Source organism: Equus przewalskii, chromosome X (assembly GCF_037783145.1).
Source record: "Equus przewalskii isolate Varuska chromosome X, EquPr2, whole genome shotgun sequence".
In the NCBI taxonomy this organism is placed as follows: Eukaryota; Metazoa; Chordata; class Mammalia; order Perissodactyla; family Equidae; genus Equus; species Equus przewalskii.
In genome coordinates, this window is record NC_091863.1 from 5,968,722 (window position 1) to 5,988,334 (window position 19,613).

Below are 19,613 nucleotides of genomic sequence, written 5' to 3' on the forward strand. Positions count from 1 at the left end.
AATCCCTACCACAGTTCCAACAACATTTTTCACAGAAATAGAAGAAAGAATCCTAAAATTTATATGGAACAACAAAAGACCCCAAATAGCGAAAGGACTCCTGAGAAAAAAGAACAAAGCTGGAGGTATCACATTCCCTGATTTCAAAATATACTACAAAGCCATAGTAACCAAAACAGCATGGTACTGGCACAAAAACAGACACACAGATCAATGGAACAGAATCGAGAGCCCAGAAGTAAACCCACACATTTATGGACAGCTAATATTCGACAAGGGAGCCAAGAGCATACAATGGAAAAGGGAGAGTCACTTCAAAAAATGGTGTTGGGAAAACTGGACACCTACATGCAAAAGAATGAAAGTAGACCATTCCCTTACACCATGCACAAAAATCAACTCAAAATGGATTAAAGACTTGAATGTAACACCCGAAACCATGAAACTTCCAGAAGAAAACATAGGCAGTACGCTCTTTGACATCGGTCTGAGTAGCACATTGTCAAGTCCCATGCCTGACCGGGCAAGGGAAACAAAAGAAAAAATGAACAAATGGGATTACATCAAACTAAAAAGCTTCTGCACAGCAAAGGAAACCATCAACAAAACGAAAAGACAACCTAACAATTGGGAGAATATATTTGCAAGCCGTATATCAGATAAGGGGTTAATATCCAAAATATACAAAGAACCCATACAGCTCAACAACAAAAAAACCAACAACCCAATTAGAAAATGGGCAAAAGATCTGAACAGAGATTTCTCCAAAGAACATATACAGATGGCCAACAGGCATATGAAGAGATGCTCAACTTCATTAGCTACCAGGGAAATGCATATCAAAACTACAATGAGGTATCATCTCACTCCCTTCAGAATGGCTATAATTAACAAGACAGGAAACAACAAGTGTTGGAGAGGATGTGGAGAGAAGGGAACCCTTGTTCACTGCTGGTGGGAGTGCAAACTGGTGCAACCACTACAGAAAGCAGTATGGAGTATCCTCAGAAAATTAAGGATAGATCTACCATATGCTCCAGCTATTCCACTGCTGGATATTTATCCAAAGAGCTGGAAAACACAAAGGCATAAAGATACTTGCACCCCTATGTTCATTGTGGCATTATACACAATAGCCAAGACATGGAAGCAACCTAGGTGCCCATCAAGGGACGAATGGATAAAGAAGATGTGGTATTTATACACAATGGACTACTACTCAGCCATAAGAAATGATGAAATCTGGCCATTTGTGACAACATGGATGGACCTTGAGGGTATTATGCTGAGTGAAATAAGTTAGAGGGAGAAAGTCAAATACCATATGATCTCACTCATAAGTAGAAGATAAAAACAATGACAAACACATAGCATTGGAGATTGGATTGGTGGTTACCATAGGGGAAGGGGGGAGGAGTGAGGCCAAAAGGGCTGATTAAGCTTACACATGAGGGGATGCACTATAATTAGTTTTCAGGTGGTAAACATGATGTAATCTACAGAGAATTAGAAATATATTATGATGTACATCCAACAATAAACAAATAAATGGAAAAAAAAGAAAAAAAATTTAAATCTGTACATAACACTGTAGATAAAGAGTTAAACTGGAAATATCATTGTTATGCATATGACAATGAATTTATATGCTTAGCGTAAAGAGCTCTAAGCTGATAAGAAAATGAGGAACATCCTAATACAAAAATATTTGAATGTCTAATTCATAATAGTTAAAATCCACAAACTAAAAAATAATAATAATAATAATAAACTACTATTGGGGCCATTCCTGTGGCCTAGTGGTTAAGTTCAGCACCCTTCACTTCAGTGGCCTGAGTTCATGGGTTCAGATCCTGGGCATGGACCTACACCACTCGTTGCCATGCTGTGGCAGTGACCCATAAATAAAATAGCGGAAGATTGGCACAGATGTTAGCTCAGGGCTAATCTTCCTCAGAAAAAAATACAAAAAACAAAAAGAAATCCACTACTATTTATATGACCCTATGGTCTACACACTCAAGTGATATTAGAAGAAAATCTGTAGTCTTAAATATTTATTCTTCTTAAATATTTGCTCTTAAGAATGAAACCAATAATTTAAATATCATGTTCAAACACTTAGAAAGAGAATAATGAAAGAAACCAGAAGGAATTAATAAAGATAGGAGAAGTGAACAAATTACAAACACAAGAGAATTAATAAATAAATTTGAAACTTTTTTGAAAAAAACAATAAAAAGACAAACTAGTCATCTCATTTTAAAAGGAGAATATATAAAGCTAAGAAAGAAATAATAATGAGGATAATCATAGATTCAGAGAAAATTTAAAGAAGCATAAGAGTATAATATTTCTTAACTCTATGTACATAAATCTTAAAACCTGGATAAAATGAGTAATTTCTCGGAAAACATAGAATGTCAAAATCGATAAGAGAAAAGATAGAAAATCAGATCATTAAAATGGAAGTAATATAGAAGATAATCAAAGCTATTCACTAAAAAAATAACAGGCAGAGGGTTTCACAGACAAATTATGCCAAACCTAAAAGAAAAGATAAATCCAAAGTCATTTGAATTGTTCTTGGGCATAGAAAAAGAAGGAAAACTTCACAATTCTTTTTATGAAGTGACTAAAATGTTTATTCCAAAATCTGAGAAAGAAAACAAATTATCTTATTTATAAATATTAAAGCAAAAGTTCAAATAAAGTCTTAGCACCAGCATCCAACAGGTCATTAATAAATAACATAACATGATCAAGCATATTTTCTTCCAGAAATAACAGGACAATTAAACATGAATTCAAATATGAAACACATATTTCCTCATATTACAGATCTAAGAAGAAAAATTAAATGATCATCTCTATAGACACTCGAGAGCATATGTGAAAATTCAAACATTGTTCTCTATCAAAAGAATTCAATAAAATAGAAATAAAAGGATACTCCTTAACTTGATAAAATATAATAAACTTAGTCTAAATATTATTGGTGACAAAAAACATCTGCCCTTGCCACCACTACTATATAACATTTTCCTGAAGGTATTAGCCAATTCAATTACATAAGAGAAAAAAATGTGGTACATGAAGTTAAAGAAGAAAGGCAGACTCATCCTTATTTGCAGCTGTGATCGTATACCTGGAAAAGGTGTGGAAATGCACTGAAAAACAACACCACTAAAGAGAATTCTGTTAATATAACAGATCACAAAATTAATAGTCAGAAATCAATAGCTTTCATATATATAAAAAAGCTTAGAAAAAAAATATTGACTGTAAGGATCATACAATAGCAATGAAAGGTAAAATATCTAGGAACACACAAGAAATGTGAACACCTATTAGAATGAAACTTTAAAACTCCATTGTGAGACATAAAAAAGGCTTAGACAAATGAAAATACACATGTTCTTGGCTAGGAAGATCCTACATTGTAAAGATGTCAGCCCACCCTATGTTGCTTACAAATTTAACATCCCAGTAAAAATACCAACTTCAGCGGGGGAGAAGGGATAGAGTGGTGGAGAGGAATTAGACAAGCTGATTCTGATGGTTACGTGGAAAAATAAACAGAATAGCCAGGAAAACTTTAATCCACAAAAACAAGAGGAGTCCAAGCCCTATCAGATATTAAAACATATTACGAAGCCACAGAAATGAAAACAAAGTTGTACTGGCTTACGAAGAGACTGATTAACGGAACTAAATAGAAAGTCCAGACGTAGACTCCATACTAAGGGAATTTAATACACGATAAAGGTGGTATTTCAAATTAGTAGAGAGAAATGAACTCTTCGACAAACAATGTTGAGACATGAGTTAGCCATGAGGTATTGCATCTATACTTCACGCTATACAGTAGGATGGATTCCAAACGGATCAAAGATTTAAGTCTAAGAAAATTAAACCATAACATAAAACAGTCAATATTAGTAACAGTGTAATTTGTACAAATCACTCAGTTATTATACAGTAGTCCTGCCTTATCTTCAGTTTTGCTATCTGCAGTTTCACTTTCCATGGTTTCAGTTACCTGAGATCAACCATGGTCCAAAAATAATGTTACGTCACAATGCCTCCATCATTCACCTCACTTCTTCTCATCACGTAAGTACTGTATCATCTCACATCATCACAAGAAGAGCAAGTACAGTACAATAAGATATTGAGATAGAGACAACATTCACACAACTTTTATTACAGGATGTTGTTATAATTGTTCTATTTTTTTTTTTTTTTTTAAAGATTTTTATTTTTTCCTTTTTCTCCCCAAAGCCCCCCAGTACATAGTTGTATATTTCTCGTTGTGGGTTCTTCTAGTTGTGGTATGTGGGACGCTGCCTCAGCGTGGTTTGATGAGCAGTGCCATGTCCGCGCCCAGGATTCGAACCAACGAAACACTGGGCCGCCTGCAGCGGAGCGCGCGAACTTAACCACTCGGCCACGGGGCCAGCCTAATTGTTCTATTTTATTAGCAGTTACCGTTGTTAATCTCTTACTGTGCCTAATTTAGAAATCAAACTTTATCAAAGGCATGTACATTTAGGAGAAAACATCGTGTATATAGGGTTCAGTACTTTCCACAGTTCCAGGCATCCACTGGGGTCTTGGAATGTATCCCTCTCAGATAAGGAGGGACTACTAAGGTTATGCAATGTGTATGTAACACATTTTGTGATAAAAATGGCTCCACGGTTAATTAAGTTTAAGACAAGTTGGGGTCATCAAAGTCAAGCAAGTTTATCAGGGACTTCAATATGCTAATATGCAATGGAAATTCTCAGTGGAAAGGGAAAGGAAAAAACAGAAGGAAGAATTTTCTAAAAATATTTCATCAAAGAATGCATTTGGGGGGCCAGCCCAGTGGTGGAGTGGTTAAGTTCATGCACTCCACTTTGGCAGCGGGTTCAGATCCCAGGCACAGACCTACACACTGCTCATCAAGCCATGCCACAGCAGTGTCCCACATACAAAATGGAGGAAGACTGGCATGGATGTCAGCTCAGTGACAATCTTCCTAAAGCAAAAGAGAAAGATGCAACAGATATTAGCTCAGGGCCAATCTTCCTCACCAAAAAAAAAAAAAGAATGCATTTGGGCAGTTAATTTTTATCTATTTTTGAAAGGTGTAACATACTTTGGGAGGAGCTGATATAAATATGAATACTTCACATTCTTCTTTTTTTTTAACTGGTAGATGAACTCTTTAATCTTAGAGAAACTAAAATATGAATTACATGAGACCTTGTTATATGAAAAGTAATGGAAGGAAAGAATGCATGGAAGTTGTCCTGAAATATTTGCAGGTCTGTGGTGTCAAAGGTAATGAAGAGGGTTGAAAACATTCACCCGCAGGCAGTCATGTAGAGAAGTGTCTTGTCTCTTCCCTCTCCCTATCTCATCTTTACACCAATGCCAAGGGAGTTAACAGATGGACTGTGAGCACGGGTCCTGTCCCCACTGCCATGCCCTCCAGGCCATTGAGACCCCAAGTCCAGCCAGTACAAGGGTTGGACGAGAGGGAAGAGTTTTTAATTGAGTAAGAAACTTAAATTCAAGATGGACAGCACTAAGTCTTAATGACCAAATAAGAGTCTTTTAATAATAGAAATTAAATAAGATATCACAAAAGAGATCCTTAAGAGATTTCAGCATCAAATGGGAAAGATGGGTTCCATAGGTCCCCAGGATAGCTGTTATTAGAGGGGAAAAAAAGCAGTTTCATGTTTATTCCTCAGCAAACAGACTCCTCAGTCCCGCCCAGGACCCTCTGTAACTATTGCATGGTGAGTTCTCAAGGCTTGGACGCTCTCAGTGTTCCTTCTCAGAGAAAACCCAGAGCAACGGGACTGAAGCTACAACGGGGAAAAACATCTTCCCAATGACCAGAACTGCCAAACACAGCAACTTGCTGACCCACAAAAGGTGGGAACACTGGGAGGGCAGGACGCCAGGCCAAGCCTGGATGGCCAACAGTGATCGCAGAGGAAAATTCTTCCACTGGGTGGGAGACCAGGTTGAAAACCTCTGAAGTCCTTTCCAACTCAAAGTCTATGAATTCCTCATTCTTCCTCGCTACACAAAATACTTCAAAGCATTTTGCTTGCTCTTAGTTAACCTTGCCAACAAAAGCAAAGAGTGATGTGAATGATCCAAAAATTCTCCACGATTTGACTTCTACACCATGCCATTTTCTGGGTGCATAACACTAGCACTGGTCTACTTTTCCTTTCAAGGACAGTCTCAGCTACACTCAGGCTTAGTTAGTGAAGGCAGACCAGGGAGGTCTGAGCTTCCTTCAGAAGAGCCATGCTGTGATAGAAATAACGTATGGAGGCAAAGCCACAAATTGAGCCAGTGGGAAGAAACAGTTTCATGTATGTGCTTTTCTTCTGTTACTCTCTTAGCTTCCTTTAAAAATACTGCATGGCTGGGGCCAGACTGTTGGTGTAGTGGTGAAGTTCACGTGCTCTGCTTCGACGGCCTGGGGTTCGCGGGTTCAGATCCCAGGCGCAGACCTAGGACCACTGGTCAAGCCACGCTGCAGCAGCATCTCACATAAAAAAACGGAGGAGGACTGGCACAGATGTTACCTCAGCGACAATCTTCCTCAAGCAAAAAGAGGAAGACTGGCAACAGATGTTAGCTCAGGGCCAATCTTCCTTACAAAAATAAATAAATAAATACTGCATGGCTGATCATTGAAAAGGTTTTCTGTTCCCTTTTTTTTTTACCTTTACAGTTCAATTTACTATATAGAAATCATTTGGGTTTTATATTTTCAGTTAAATTCTGAATTGAGATTACAATATTGTAAAAAAAAAAGATCATTACCTTAATTCAGTACTTTTTTAGCATATACCAAATTGAAATACATAAGTTCAAACTTCAGATTTACTGCAAACAGTCTCCAAATACAATACAGACATTTCTTAAAGTTACCATATCACTCACATGTGGTATTTGCAACTCTGAGCTGTTATACATGGAATAGCTTTCCTATGGCAAAACTGAGATGCCATGAAGCTCAAAGTTGTGATAGTCAAGCCAAGGACTCCAAGTCATACCATCTTATAAAAGGTCTCGCATTTCTGGACCACAAAGCACTACATGTAAAGAAGGTTGGGAACGATTCCTCCTCCTTATTACAGTTAAAAAAAAGTTGCACGGTAGCTTGGAATTTTGCATAAAATCCCATATTATACCTTGGAAAAGTCCAAGGGTAATTAGATGACAACAGATTTAGGGGGTCCTAAATTTTTTTTAATAGAACCCATGAAATTCAAATGGGCATTAATCAAATCAAAAAATATTAAGCACCTACTTGTTTAAGACTGAAATTTATTAGAGATTCATGATCAATTTCTTTCCACCTTGAAATCAAGATGTAAAAACCAGCTATTAAGTGCATTCCAAACTTATGTAGCACAGGTAGAATTTTCTGTCCATTGGCACCAAAGTGAAGTCACATTTCCTCTTAGGAGACAGAAATTCCACAACTGAACATAGAATAAGTTAGGAAAAAATGACCCCTGTTATTTTATTACTTGTGATTCTGAGATCTAGGATTACCAACATACTAGCAGTGAACAACACAAATTCCTGGCAACAACTGTGAGGTTAGTGATGCTAACTCCCTTCCCTCAATCACCAGAAAATTTTAGTATTAAAAGTAATTTACTAAGCTGAACAAATGGGAAACAACAAAAAACTAGTAGCTAAAACAAAACAAACCCCTAAAGTTTGAAATCACTGCAATTGAGAAACTGAAAATAGGTGTGCTTCCCCTCAACCCCTCACAACTCTGAATTTAAATAATATTCCATGCAAAAGAGCATCAGGTTTCTGGATACAGATGCAGCCCTCCTTTAAGTTTTAGTGTGCTACAGAGTTTTCTGCAGTTTTATTTCCCTCTCCCTAATTTTATTCCAAGTATTTAATAGAATCTTCCATTTCAGCCAAAAGATTTGTGATTCAAAAATTTACTAAGGTACTCTATGCATTCTATCTATACAGAAACATCTACTAATGATTACAATTGGTTTATGCAGGATTAACATTTTTGGTGTTAAACTTGTTAAACATCATGCTTACTGCACATCTACTCTCCATAATGAATCTGAACTTCACAATGATTTACCAAACATTTTACTTAAATTACTAATTAAATAACTGAAAAATGTACTGAGCCAAACTGAACGTAAATGAGCTATAAAGGAAAATAACCTTCAAACAGTCCATATACACATCTATTTCAAAACTACCTTTGCTAGCTAGCCCCTTTCCCAAAGTTTTAGCCTGTAAAAACAGTAAAATCTACACAAAATTTTATTGCAATCATACTACCTTAGGTCAAATATAACAAATACTATGATGCAATTTTACATTTATTAAACTACAGTTCAAAGCACAAATTTACACATTCTAAATACGCTAAACATATCTAAGGAAGTCACACTGCTCTTTCACTGACATCTGATATATCTGGGTGAAAGACATTAACTTTACAAGACTTTTTAACACGAATTCTTAGTATAAAAACTGTGTACTTGTATGTAAACGGTTTAATGGGGAACCCAATTAATGGGCTTCTATCTCCACTAAGTCATCCATTTTGCTGCATATTTTATTTTAAACGCTTAAGGGGATAGGACAAACTGGTAAGTTTAAATCTGGATGCATTATCTAAATCTCCTAATTACCCCCAGTAAATTATAGATAAAAGCTGATTTTGTCTGGTCCCAAATAGCTATTATTAATAGTTTTGTTTCCAAGAGAATTAACAGAATAAGATTGTTTGAATTTTTTCCACATTGGAATGTAGACCAGACAAGCTTAACCTGCAACTTCAGATCTAAAGAAGGGTTAATTCCTGTTTAAGCTTCAGTGGAAAAGCTGTCTTCTTGGCTCAGCGGAATGCAAGAAGGCACAAAGAAGAAGTTCTTCATCATTGTGTCTGAAGTAACCCCAGCATCTTGCATCTCAGACCAATTACTAAATGACATCATGTAATAAATAGCTGGCCTCTGAAAATCATTAAAAGCAGATGGGTCATGGAAAGAATCTGCTCCCATGTTATCAAAGATAAGCCAATCTCCCTCATTCAGCTCAGGAAGAAGACAGTTTTCCATAATTTGATCAAGCTCATCACAGGATGGACCCCAAAGGCTGCTTGTAAACAGAGGCTCATGTTGCTTGTATTTCTTGGGAACCTCTGGAAAGGTATTTAAGTCCTCAAACAGTTTACTTGCAAAAGAACCATAAACACCACCGTTCATGAAATACATGAAGGCTGGCTCATCACTTCTGGTTTTTTCTACTCCACAGGATAATTTATCATTTTCAACAACTTTCTTCGCAATGATATTAACTGCAAGTGTAAATGCAGAAGACACATAGTAGCTTCCAGGTTCTGAAATTATCTTAATGCCAGATCCTTCAGGAAAGTAGACATCCAACACAGGGCTGATAACATGATTAACCTCTTCCAACTGAAATGCAGTTCCTGTGAAGCCTCCACCAATGTCTAACATGTTCATTGTGAGGCCAAATTCTCCAGCCATGTCAAACATACATCGAGCATCAGACAGAGCATGTACATGTGCTTGAGATTCTTTGCAAGCACTTGAAACATGAAATTTAACCCCAATAATTTGGACACCAAGTTCCTTAGCACATTCCAAGAGATGCCTACAGTTCTTCGGGGTAGTGCCAAACTTCACGTTACCCTCTTCATCTCCAATATTATCTTCTGTTGCAAAACGTAGTAAGACCTTGGCATTTGGGTGATTACGTGCAATTTTCTTCAATTCAACTTCACTGTCACGTTATGATATTCACTCCAACTTTTGCTGCGTACTTTATCTGAGAGACTTGTTTGGAAGGACTTACGTAAATGATGTTTTCTGGAGATACACCCAATTCTTGCACTAAAGCCATTTCAGTTTTACTGGAACAAGCAAATGCAGTTCCAAGAGCTGCCGAGATCTCAAGTACCGCCGGGGCAGAGTCGCCCTTTACCGTGTCGAATGGCTGGATCTGAGCCACTACATTCTACCACTGACTGCGCTTCTTCACAATCTTTCCAAGATCTCCCACACAAAATGCATTTTTCCCTGTCAGGGTATGCTCATAAACATAGTTATCAATAACATTTCCAAGGTTTCTTCCTTCACCCAACAGGCCAACAGAGTAGTTTGCATCGTCAATAAATCCCTTCATCTCAGCTGTATTCCACAAAGCCGAAAGTCATAAACCAGGAAAAACAAGAGACGGGCCACTAAGACTTATGTCTGGGTCCTTAGACTATGCAACAAAATGGACAAGTTAGGAGATGGTACCCCCCTATCATCAGCTAGGTTCCCAGGGTAGCTCAGCGTTGAAGTCAACCTGCTCTCTAGACAGCACGTCTCCTAGGCCCTCTGGGTAGTTGTATACTTGGTCAGAAAGTTTGCCGTGAGATAACGGCCCAAAGAGTCGGGTAAAGCATCTTCTCTTTTTCCGTGGAATTTTTAAAGAGGGATGTCGTTACCTTGAGCAGAAATACCCAAGGCGGCCTGGGCCATGGGCTGCGCGGACGACGTAGGGGGAAAAGCGCAGCATCGACACCAGCTGTGCAGCAGTAGCGGCGGCGGCTGAACGGGAGAAATAGAACAGCGCGGGGACAAGAGAGGCAAGGGCTGGGTAGGGAGAGGATTCGGCCTCGTCACACTGCAGAGCAGGAGAGCGAGAAAGGATGAGAGGAGGAAGAGAAAGCGAAAAAGGCAAACACCGCAACCCAGCGAAGAGCCAGAGAGTGTCTCTTTTTTTTTTTTTTTTTTTTTTTTACTGTGGCACAAGTAAGGGTTTGCTAGTTGTGCCTTTGCTTTTATACAGCTAATTTAGAATTGCAAAAGAGCCTGCTCTCATCCTCCAGCAATGTCGGCCAAGACAAAAGACATACAGGTGACTGTCCCTGCAGACTACCAGATTCCTCTGTTTCAGTTCCAGACTCTCCTTACCCTGTCGTTGTTGTTTTCCTTATAGAGACTGGGTTCCTGCAGAAATGTTATATCCACAGCTTTTGTTTGCTCAAAGCCCTCCAGCATCATCCTGCGGTTTCCAGACATAATGCTACTGACTATTTTTCATTGTGTACGTTCACCTTTGTCTGCATTTACCCAGTCTGGCCTGCCTTCAGCACACGTTTGAAACTACTTCTCGCCCTGCCATTCAGTTCCTCTCTTCTTGACATGATAATTCACCTTTATCTCTCTCTCTATCTCTCTCTTCTCTGCCTTCCTTTTCACCAGAAGCTTATATCCCAAGCTATGTTTACATCAGAGTTCCTCAAACCTGTCACTATTGGCATTTGGAGCCAGATCATTCTTTGTTTGCAGGGCCTGTCCTGTGTATTCAAGGGCCTCCACCTACAAGATGCCAGTAACCACTGCCACCCCCCAGTTGAATCTCTTGATATTGTCAAATATCCCTCGGAGAAAGGGGGCAGAATCACACACGCCCCCGGATTGAAACCACTTGCCACAAGAACAATATGAAAAGGGCTCTTGGGATCCCCGCAGTGTAATTTTTAGGGAAAGCACTCACCCACGCTGATGGACAGAGCCCTTGCTTAGACCCCAGTATGGGGCTCCCCAAGGCTGTGACTGAGAGTGTGACCAATGCTTGGAGACTGCTGGCTCTCTTCCTGAAGACACAGTCAGCCAGGCATCCGGATGTGACATTTGGAGGTGATGATAGAGGAGAAGCAACCAGGGGTAAAAGGAGGAGATGGAGTTTGCACAGCAGGCAGGCCGGGGGAGGAGACTGAGAACGATTAGGCTAAGGCAGCACTGACCAGTCAGGTGCAAGATATCCAGGTCTGAAACAGAGCCACCTTTCTGGGAGCTACTGAGTCAGGAAGACATGGTTAGATGATCCAGGTTCAAGTAGGCTGGACCACAGTGGCCATGGCCAAGAACCACAGAACACGGAGCTAACCCACAGAAAACACTGCTCACACCCAGCTTCCAAGGCAAGGTTTGCTTCCCATGGAGCCTTTTTCATGTTGTTGTGGAATGTGGCCCAAGCCCAAAGATGAGTCAAAGATGACTGCAAGTGAAAGATGCTTTGTGGGTGCTGGGCAGAGGAGAGGGGCCTCACCTCACCTCCACCTCCTTGCTTATCCCCTGCACGGCTGCCTCCACACCGGTCCTCACTCCCTTCCTCTGGGAAGCCTCTTATCTGTTCATGTGTCTAGAATTCCAGCACCTCACACCACTCATGCACTACTCGAGTAAATTACCCTTCAGTCAAGATACCCTAGGAAACAAAAAAGCAGAGGATAGAGAACATTATGGAGCCACGGAGTCAAGGGTATTCTCCCACTTGGGGTACTTATTTCCACATCCCAAAACCTAGGGTTAACTTTTTTACCTAGGATAACTTTTCTTTTACATCTAAGGCCAATAGAACCAATTTGTTTCCTTTCTACTTCCCTCTCCAAGATAAAAATGTAAAGTGCTTCCCAGTAAACAAGAATGAGCTACTTACTGATCCACGAGTCAACATGGATGGACGTCATAGACACTATGTTGAGAAGAAGCAGCCAGGCATAGAGGAGCTCACACTATCTGCTTCCACTGCATGACATTTTAAGGACATATGACACTAACAGACGGTGATCAGAAGACAGAGATTGGTGCAGACACAGAGACTGGGCAGGGGTAGGAAGGGGACAGTGGGTGCTGACCATGAGTTGGTCTTGGTCTAGGTTGGTTACAGAGGTGCAGACAGATGTAAGAGACATCATGCTGTACACTTAAAGGTTAGTGCACTGCATGCCCTTTAGTAAATTATCGCCTAGTTTAAAAAATTCACATTGCTTTCAGGTAACGTAAGATACTGACAACAAAAATAACACAGGAAGCATACTGCTTCCAAGAAATCTCTTCTTTTCTGACCTCAGAAAAAGGCACAATATATTTGTCCTACATGTATCAGAAAGCATTACTAATCGTCTCAAGAGAGCACCCAGTTACATTCCCCACTCTATGACGGTGACATTTCAAACTGGATGATAAGACTTTTGTAGCCTTGTTGGTAGATGAGAGGCTGGCAAAAGGAGACAGAGCAAATCACCATGAGCAGCATCAGTGCAAAGCTTCTGCGGATGGCTGCCACCTGGAAACACAGCCTGTGTAATAAACATCCTAGGGGGTGTCGTAGAGCCTTGCCCCTGATGACAAACGGATACTTGCCTCAAAAGTCCACCAACGGATCGCCTCCAATGTGGATGCAGCGCTCCAGAGGGAGGCTTCAGTGGTATCTTGAACAAAGCCGCCCCGTAATGCGATTCACAAAGACAGCAGCATTTTACTCTCCGTGTCAGACACAGCCAAGGGAACAAATTGGCATATGTGAGTCTATCTTCTCAAAATCCCTGAGTTGGAACAGGATAGAAGGCACCTGCAGCTCATTAGCACCACAGAAGAGTGGTTTGTTCTTAAGCGGACATAGATTTGAGAAAACTGAGGGCAAGCTTAGACTGATCTCAAATCTGAAATTATGTGCAGGAGAGAGAAATCTGCCAATCGTTGATGCCAATCGTTCCTAGGCAAGGGTCTAGGTGTCCCCAAGTGTCCTCAATGAAAGGCCACACCTAGTTTCCACAGCATAACTGAATTAAGTGTTGCCCAAATGTGAGGCCTTGGGTGCTCCACAGATGCCCAGCATCTTTTTAGATAGAAGCCTCCTCTCTACACTGCAAAATAACTTGGGCTCTGATCCGTCACAGTGGTGGTTCTCAAACTTCAGCAAGCACCAGCTTCACCTCGTGGGCTTTTTCAAACTCAGATCCCCGGGCTCTAGCTCCAGAGCTTCTGATTCAGTAGCTCTGGGAGAAGGCTTAAGAATTTGCATCTCTAGCAAGCTCCCAGGTGACGCCGATGCTGCTCGTCCCAGAAGCGCACTTAGAGTAGCTCGCATTAGGGCCGGTCCACCAGAACCCAACGTGTCTCTCTGAGGACTGACTCAGAGCAGCTAAGACACCAGCCACCTTCATTCAAAGGACCTGAACCTGGCTAAGCTGATGGTTACTACCACCAAATGGGCTCATTTTTGGCGTTTTCTGGTGTCTGTGTAACTCCTAGCACTTGTCATGTTGCCACAGGAAGACGTAAGTAACTTGCATCTCGACAATTAGATGGCAAAACTACACTAGAGTCTGAAGCCTGTGTATAAAAAAGAGGGCCTAGACAACGAGAGTCATCTTTATGGCCATCCTTTTGGTACTCATGTTCTTGGATCTTTTTTTAATTTCATTTTTTTTTTTCAGCTGAAGACCTGGATCTACGAATACCAATATCTTCACTGTTTTGTTGTAGATATTTTCAGGGGTAATAATGTAAACCTCTTTTCAGCCTCCAAGTTGGAAATGAAACATGGATTCCCTGGAATAGCCCGTTGTCGGAAGTAGCAAGCACACTTCTCTGGCGAGGGTCTGCAGGCCACACAGTCTCCTCCCTGAGCTGGCTGGCAGATACAGATGCGCAAGCCAGGAAAGCAATAAAAGTATGAAATAGAGATATTAAGGATGCAAGGAAGTTGTTTACCGCAAATATTGTCTCCAAGTTGTCTGCACAACACAAGCCTGGCGCTACATTCTAAAGGCACCAGTACTAACAGGAGAAATTTTAAATGTCAAGAAAATTCAAAAGAAGACAAGGAAATGATTTTCAGCAAAGTCTCACAGCATCCCTTCGAAAAGCCTGAGGTGAAAATGAGAATTTCCTGGAAATTCGGCTGGCAATACATTCCTACACCAACATTTTAACCCACTGCTCTCCCAATGCTTCTTACTTTATTCACTCCTGACTGAATTTCCCAGGTCCCTCTCCACTTATTTCCAGCTGTCACAAACACGGACTTTGGAGTCATAAAGTTCCAGGTTTGATTCTCATCTATACGACTGATTTAGCTGTGTGACCTTGAGCAAATTACCATCCTCTCTGAGCTTCTGCTTCCCTGTCTCTTAAATGGAGATAATAAAACCTATGTCCTAGGAGTCAAGAAAGATTAAACAAAGTATTCAAATGCATAGCATGCAACAAGGCTCAAAAACAATTTGTTAAATTTTATTTTATTGTGGTAGGACACAACACAAGATCTACTCTCTCAACAAATTGTTAAGTGTACAACAAGTATTGCTAACTATAGGTACCATGTTGTACAGCACATCTCCAGAACTTAGTCATCTTGCTTAACTGAAACTTTACGCCCATTGATTAGATCCAGCAATCCCACTTCTGGTATTTTATCCAAAAGAACTGAAATCAGGATCTCAAGAAGATATTAGACTCCCATGTGCATTGCAGTACTATTCACAATGGCCAAGATGTGAAAACAACCTAAGTGTCCATCAACAGATGAAGAATAAAGAAAAGGTGGTATATAAATACAATGGAATATTATTCAGCCTTCAAAAAGAAGGAAATTCTGCTATATGCAATAACATGGATGAATCTGAGGACATTATGCTAAGTGAAGTAAGCCAGTCACAGAAGGACACATATTGTGTGATTGAAATATATTAACTAACACTTGGTCCCTTCCTGCCTTGGCACACTCCCACTGCTAAGATGGGCTGCCTGATGTCATCTAAACTCCAAAGTACAGAGTGAAGCAAACAAGCCTCGCTGAAAAAAATCATTCCTTCACTAAGCCTGCTTGAGATTTATTACCCTCAACTGTTCCTTTGTGCATTTTTTTCTCTCCTATTCTCCTAACTCCCATTTCTTCCTGACTTTTCTCCTTGCTTCAAAAATTCCCAGGCGCGAACTCCCATTTCTCTCACTGATCCTGGCTTATTCTTCCACCACCAACTACTATACAAGTGGCAAGCCCATCAGAACCACCAGGCCACAAAATCAGCCTCCTCCAGCCTTCCTGTCCCTGACGGCATGAGCAGTGTGCCTTGTCTGCAGTGAGCCTATTGAGAGCTTGAGTGGAACGACTCTGGGTCTAAGAAAGGATGTTCACATTGATAGGTGTTCTAACCCATCAGCTTTTGACAAATGATAGAAACAAGAGCCGGATGGAAGGGCAACAGATACTGTCACCCACCCACCCACCATGCCTGCCCTGAGCTAGGAAGTCATGCCTTGGGTACTTGGTAAGTAGGAGAAGCAATTTAGAGAAGCATTGCTCCCACCCAGCTCTGCCTCATCACCATCTCCTAACCTGGCCATCGGTGCTGACTGTTCCCAACATAATACTCCTACCGGTTACCTTGAAAAGGAGAACTCCAAGCTTTTCTAACTCTGTTATAAACTTTTAAAGCTCTAAATCTACACTGTCTAATTCTGGATCAATAAATGTTGAATGAGGACATAAATCTCTGGGGAAATTCATGCAGCTGTAATAACAACACTGCAATGATTAAAGATTCATAAATAAGAAAAAAATCAATTTGCTAGTCTCAAAAAGAGTTCTTGAGATACACTAAGGCTTTCATTTGAATCAGCCTAGTTGAATGTTAAATTATACTGGAAGATCAGAAATGTACATACGCTCATCATAATATCAATACATCTCTTTATCTCACTTACTAAGAGAGCACGTAATCAAAGTTTGGAGACTACTGTTTTTAATTGCCACCAGGTTACCTACTCCTTCTCAATTCTACATCCTAGGATTTTAATAAATTGTTAGTGAATAAAGTATTCTAAAATCAAGAACAAAGTTGAACATTCTGGACTTGTCTATTTTTTTTTTTTTTGAGGAAGATTAGCCCTGAGCTAACATCCATGCCCATCTTCCTCTACTTTATATGTGGGACACCTGCCACAGCATGGCTTGATAAGCAGTGCCATGTCCGCACCCAGGATCCAAACCAGCAAAACCTGGGCCGTCAAAGCGGAACGTGCGAACTTAACCACTGTGCAACTGGGCTGGCCCCAAGGACTTGTCTATTTTTTGAGTCCCTCATTTCCGTGCACTGCCATCACTTATCTGCCTGCTATGGCCCCAGTGCGGGAGTCGGATGCAATCAATTTGCAGCTGGGACAGAGTTGCTGACTCACTGTTACATTTTTCAAACCATGCGTCACCCAATATTTCCATTATTTTCCCATAAGGTAACCATCCAGGTTCCTCAGTATAAGGAAACAAGCAGGAATACAGCGGTAATCAATTTTCCATAAACACTCCCAAGGACAAGTGTCCCAGCAATGTAAATTTCTTACATGCTAAACTTGAGAAAATCACATTGTTCAATTGAGCTTAAAGAACAATGAAACTCAACACTTACGATTTGAAAGCACGGGAATTAAATATTTGGTTGTGACTCCTAAATTACCAACATTCATTGAAAAGCATAAAAATAGTTTCAACAAAAGCCTCAGAGGAACAAATGCTCTGCGCGGCCAGCTGTGGTAAGCATGCCCAGTGCTTCTAAAGATACAATCCTATTTAGTTCTCACGACGATGGTAGATGGCAGAGCTGGAACTCAAATCCAAATCTTCTGATTTTAAGACTAGCAAATCTTTCTGACAATCAAAACCATCTGTATCACAACAGAAGTCACAAACTGAGTTTGCACCCATCGACTTTCCTTTGCATGGTCAGTACCACAGACAACGCAGAAGAGGGCACTGCGATAGGCAAGCAGTGGGCAGTCCGTCAATGCTCGTCCTTTGCTGGTCTCAAGAGCCCAACTGAGTTTAAGACCCCTAAAGGAGACCAGCCGAGTTCCACAGTGGAGAAGGGGCATGGTCCATCCAAGAGAAGGATAGGTAGGGTTATTGAGACCCACCGGATGGACGTGAAGGAACCCGCAAAGGACTGACCTATAGAACATACTCACAAATATTAATTTCTTTTAAAAGACTGCAATAGAGAGCAGCACTTGGCCTTTCCTGCTTTTATGTCTATCTTCTGCAGAAGTGCTCTTCTCAAACTCCGTATGTTCACAATTTAACTCAACATTGCCTTACCTTCTGCGTGGAGACTTTCTTGGTAAATGGCGCTACTATCTACACAGTTGGGTATCTTCCTAGATGCCAATTTGTTCTCCCTCTGACGGAAAAAATTCCAACCCATCCTTCAAGGTCTAGTTGAAATAACACCCATTTCATGAATCCTTCCCTAATTCTCCAACTAGTGGGGAACTCCCCATTTTCTAGAATTCCACAGTGCTGTGCAAACTTAATACATGGCATCTTGTGCTATAAATATTTCTATGCACATCATTTCTCCTTCTAAAGTCCAATCTCCTTTAAGTAAGTTTAAGCAGGAGAGCACAGTGATGTAGGAAGAGCAAAGGCTTTGGAAGCAGGCAAAGCTGGGTTCAAATTTTGACTCCCCACACCTGTTGGCTCTGACTTGTGCTATGCAGGTAAATTCTCTGAGCTTCCGTTCCTTTGTTTGTAGTGTAGTGAGAGTCTTTCAGCAAATGAAGGTAAGGCACTTAGGACAGTGCTCCATCTCCCCGTATGCACACACCTTGTACCCAATAAACAGTAAAGCAATAAGAAATCAATAGATAAGCATGTGTTTTCTCCCCCAGCCACAGGGGAACTCAACCACTTGATTCCGAGGCCACTGAAGAGCGCAGTGGTTAGCAGATGGGAAGAGAATGGCAGAGTCCCTGGAGATTGAAGGCGAGAGTTCGACAGCGCACTGAGGAAGATGAGCAGTGTGGCCGGAGAGCAGTGAAATCCAACTCTATCCAGCTCTGGAGTCCAAGAAAGAAAACCAAGCAGTTAATACCTGGTCAAAAGTGGTAAATAGGAACAAAGTACTGACACATGCTACAACACAAATGAAGCTTTAAAATATTGTGATCAGTGAGGAGCCAGTCACACAAGTCCACGCAGTGTATGATCCCACTTATAGGAAAAGTCCAGAACAAGTGAGTCCACAGGGATAGGAAATAGAGCAGTGGTTACCTAAGGCTGAGGCAGGGGGGCTGGGGATTAACTGTAAACTGGCAAGAGGGGTTATTTTAGGGTACGGGAATGTTCTAAATGGAATTGTAGTGATGGCTGCACAACTCAGAAAATGTACTAAAAATCACCCAATTGTACATTTAAAATAGGTAAATGTAATGCTATGCAAATTATACCTGAAAAAACTTGTTAAAAATACAAACACAGGAAAAAAAAATGGTATGAACCATCTCACCACTCCTAAGACATATTCAGATTTGCGTCATATGTAGACCTGCTCACTTCGCCCCAGAATGTTTTTAGCAATCAAAGAGAATGATAATATGATAAGATGAAATTCTGCATTTGCAACAACAAAACGTTCGCTTTACATTAGGTTTAACAATCATCACACCAACTTGCACCACCAATATTCCAACGCAAGTGTTGCTGGCAAGGTCCCTTCTGATCGTGTGGACCTCTTCCTCTTTAAAATTCTGCTTTCTGCTCATGTCATGAAATCACTGCTTCAGAGTCCTCTTCCTTCCTCTCTAGCACTCCTCCTCTGTCTCCCATAAGCACTCCTCTGCTTTCACTCATCCCTTCAGTGTTGATGATTTTGAGCATTGCATCTTTAATTTCTTTTCTTCTCACTCTGAGTAATTTCCACAAGAGATCTCATCCATTTTATATGTTCA

The 19,613-nt window shown here is 40.6% G+C and overlaps 1 pseudogene; it reads right to left on the reverse strand.

Moving 5' to 3' along the window:
* Positions 1-8,757: 8,757 nt before the first annotated feature.
* Positions 8,758-10,369, reverse strand: LOC103566934 (antizyme inhibitor 1 pseudogene; annotated as a pseudogene).
* Between the last annotated feature and the right edge of the window lie 9,244 nt (positions 10,370-19,613).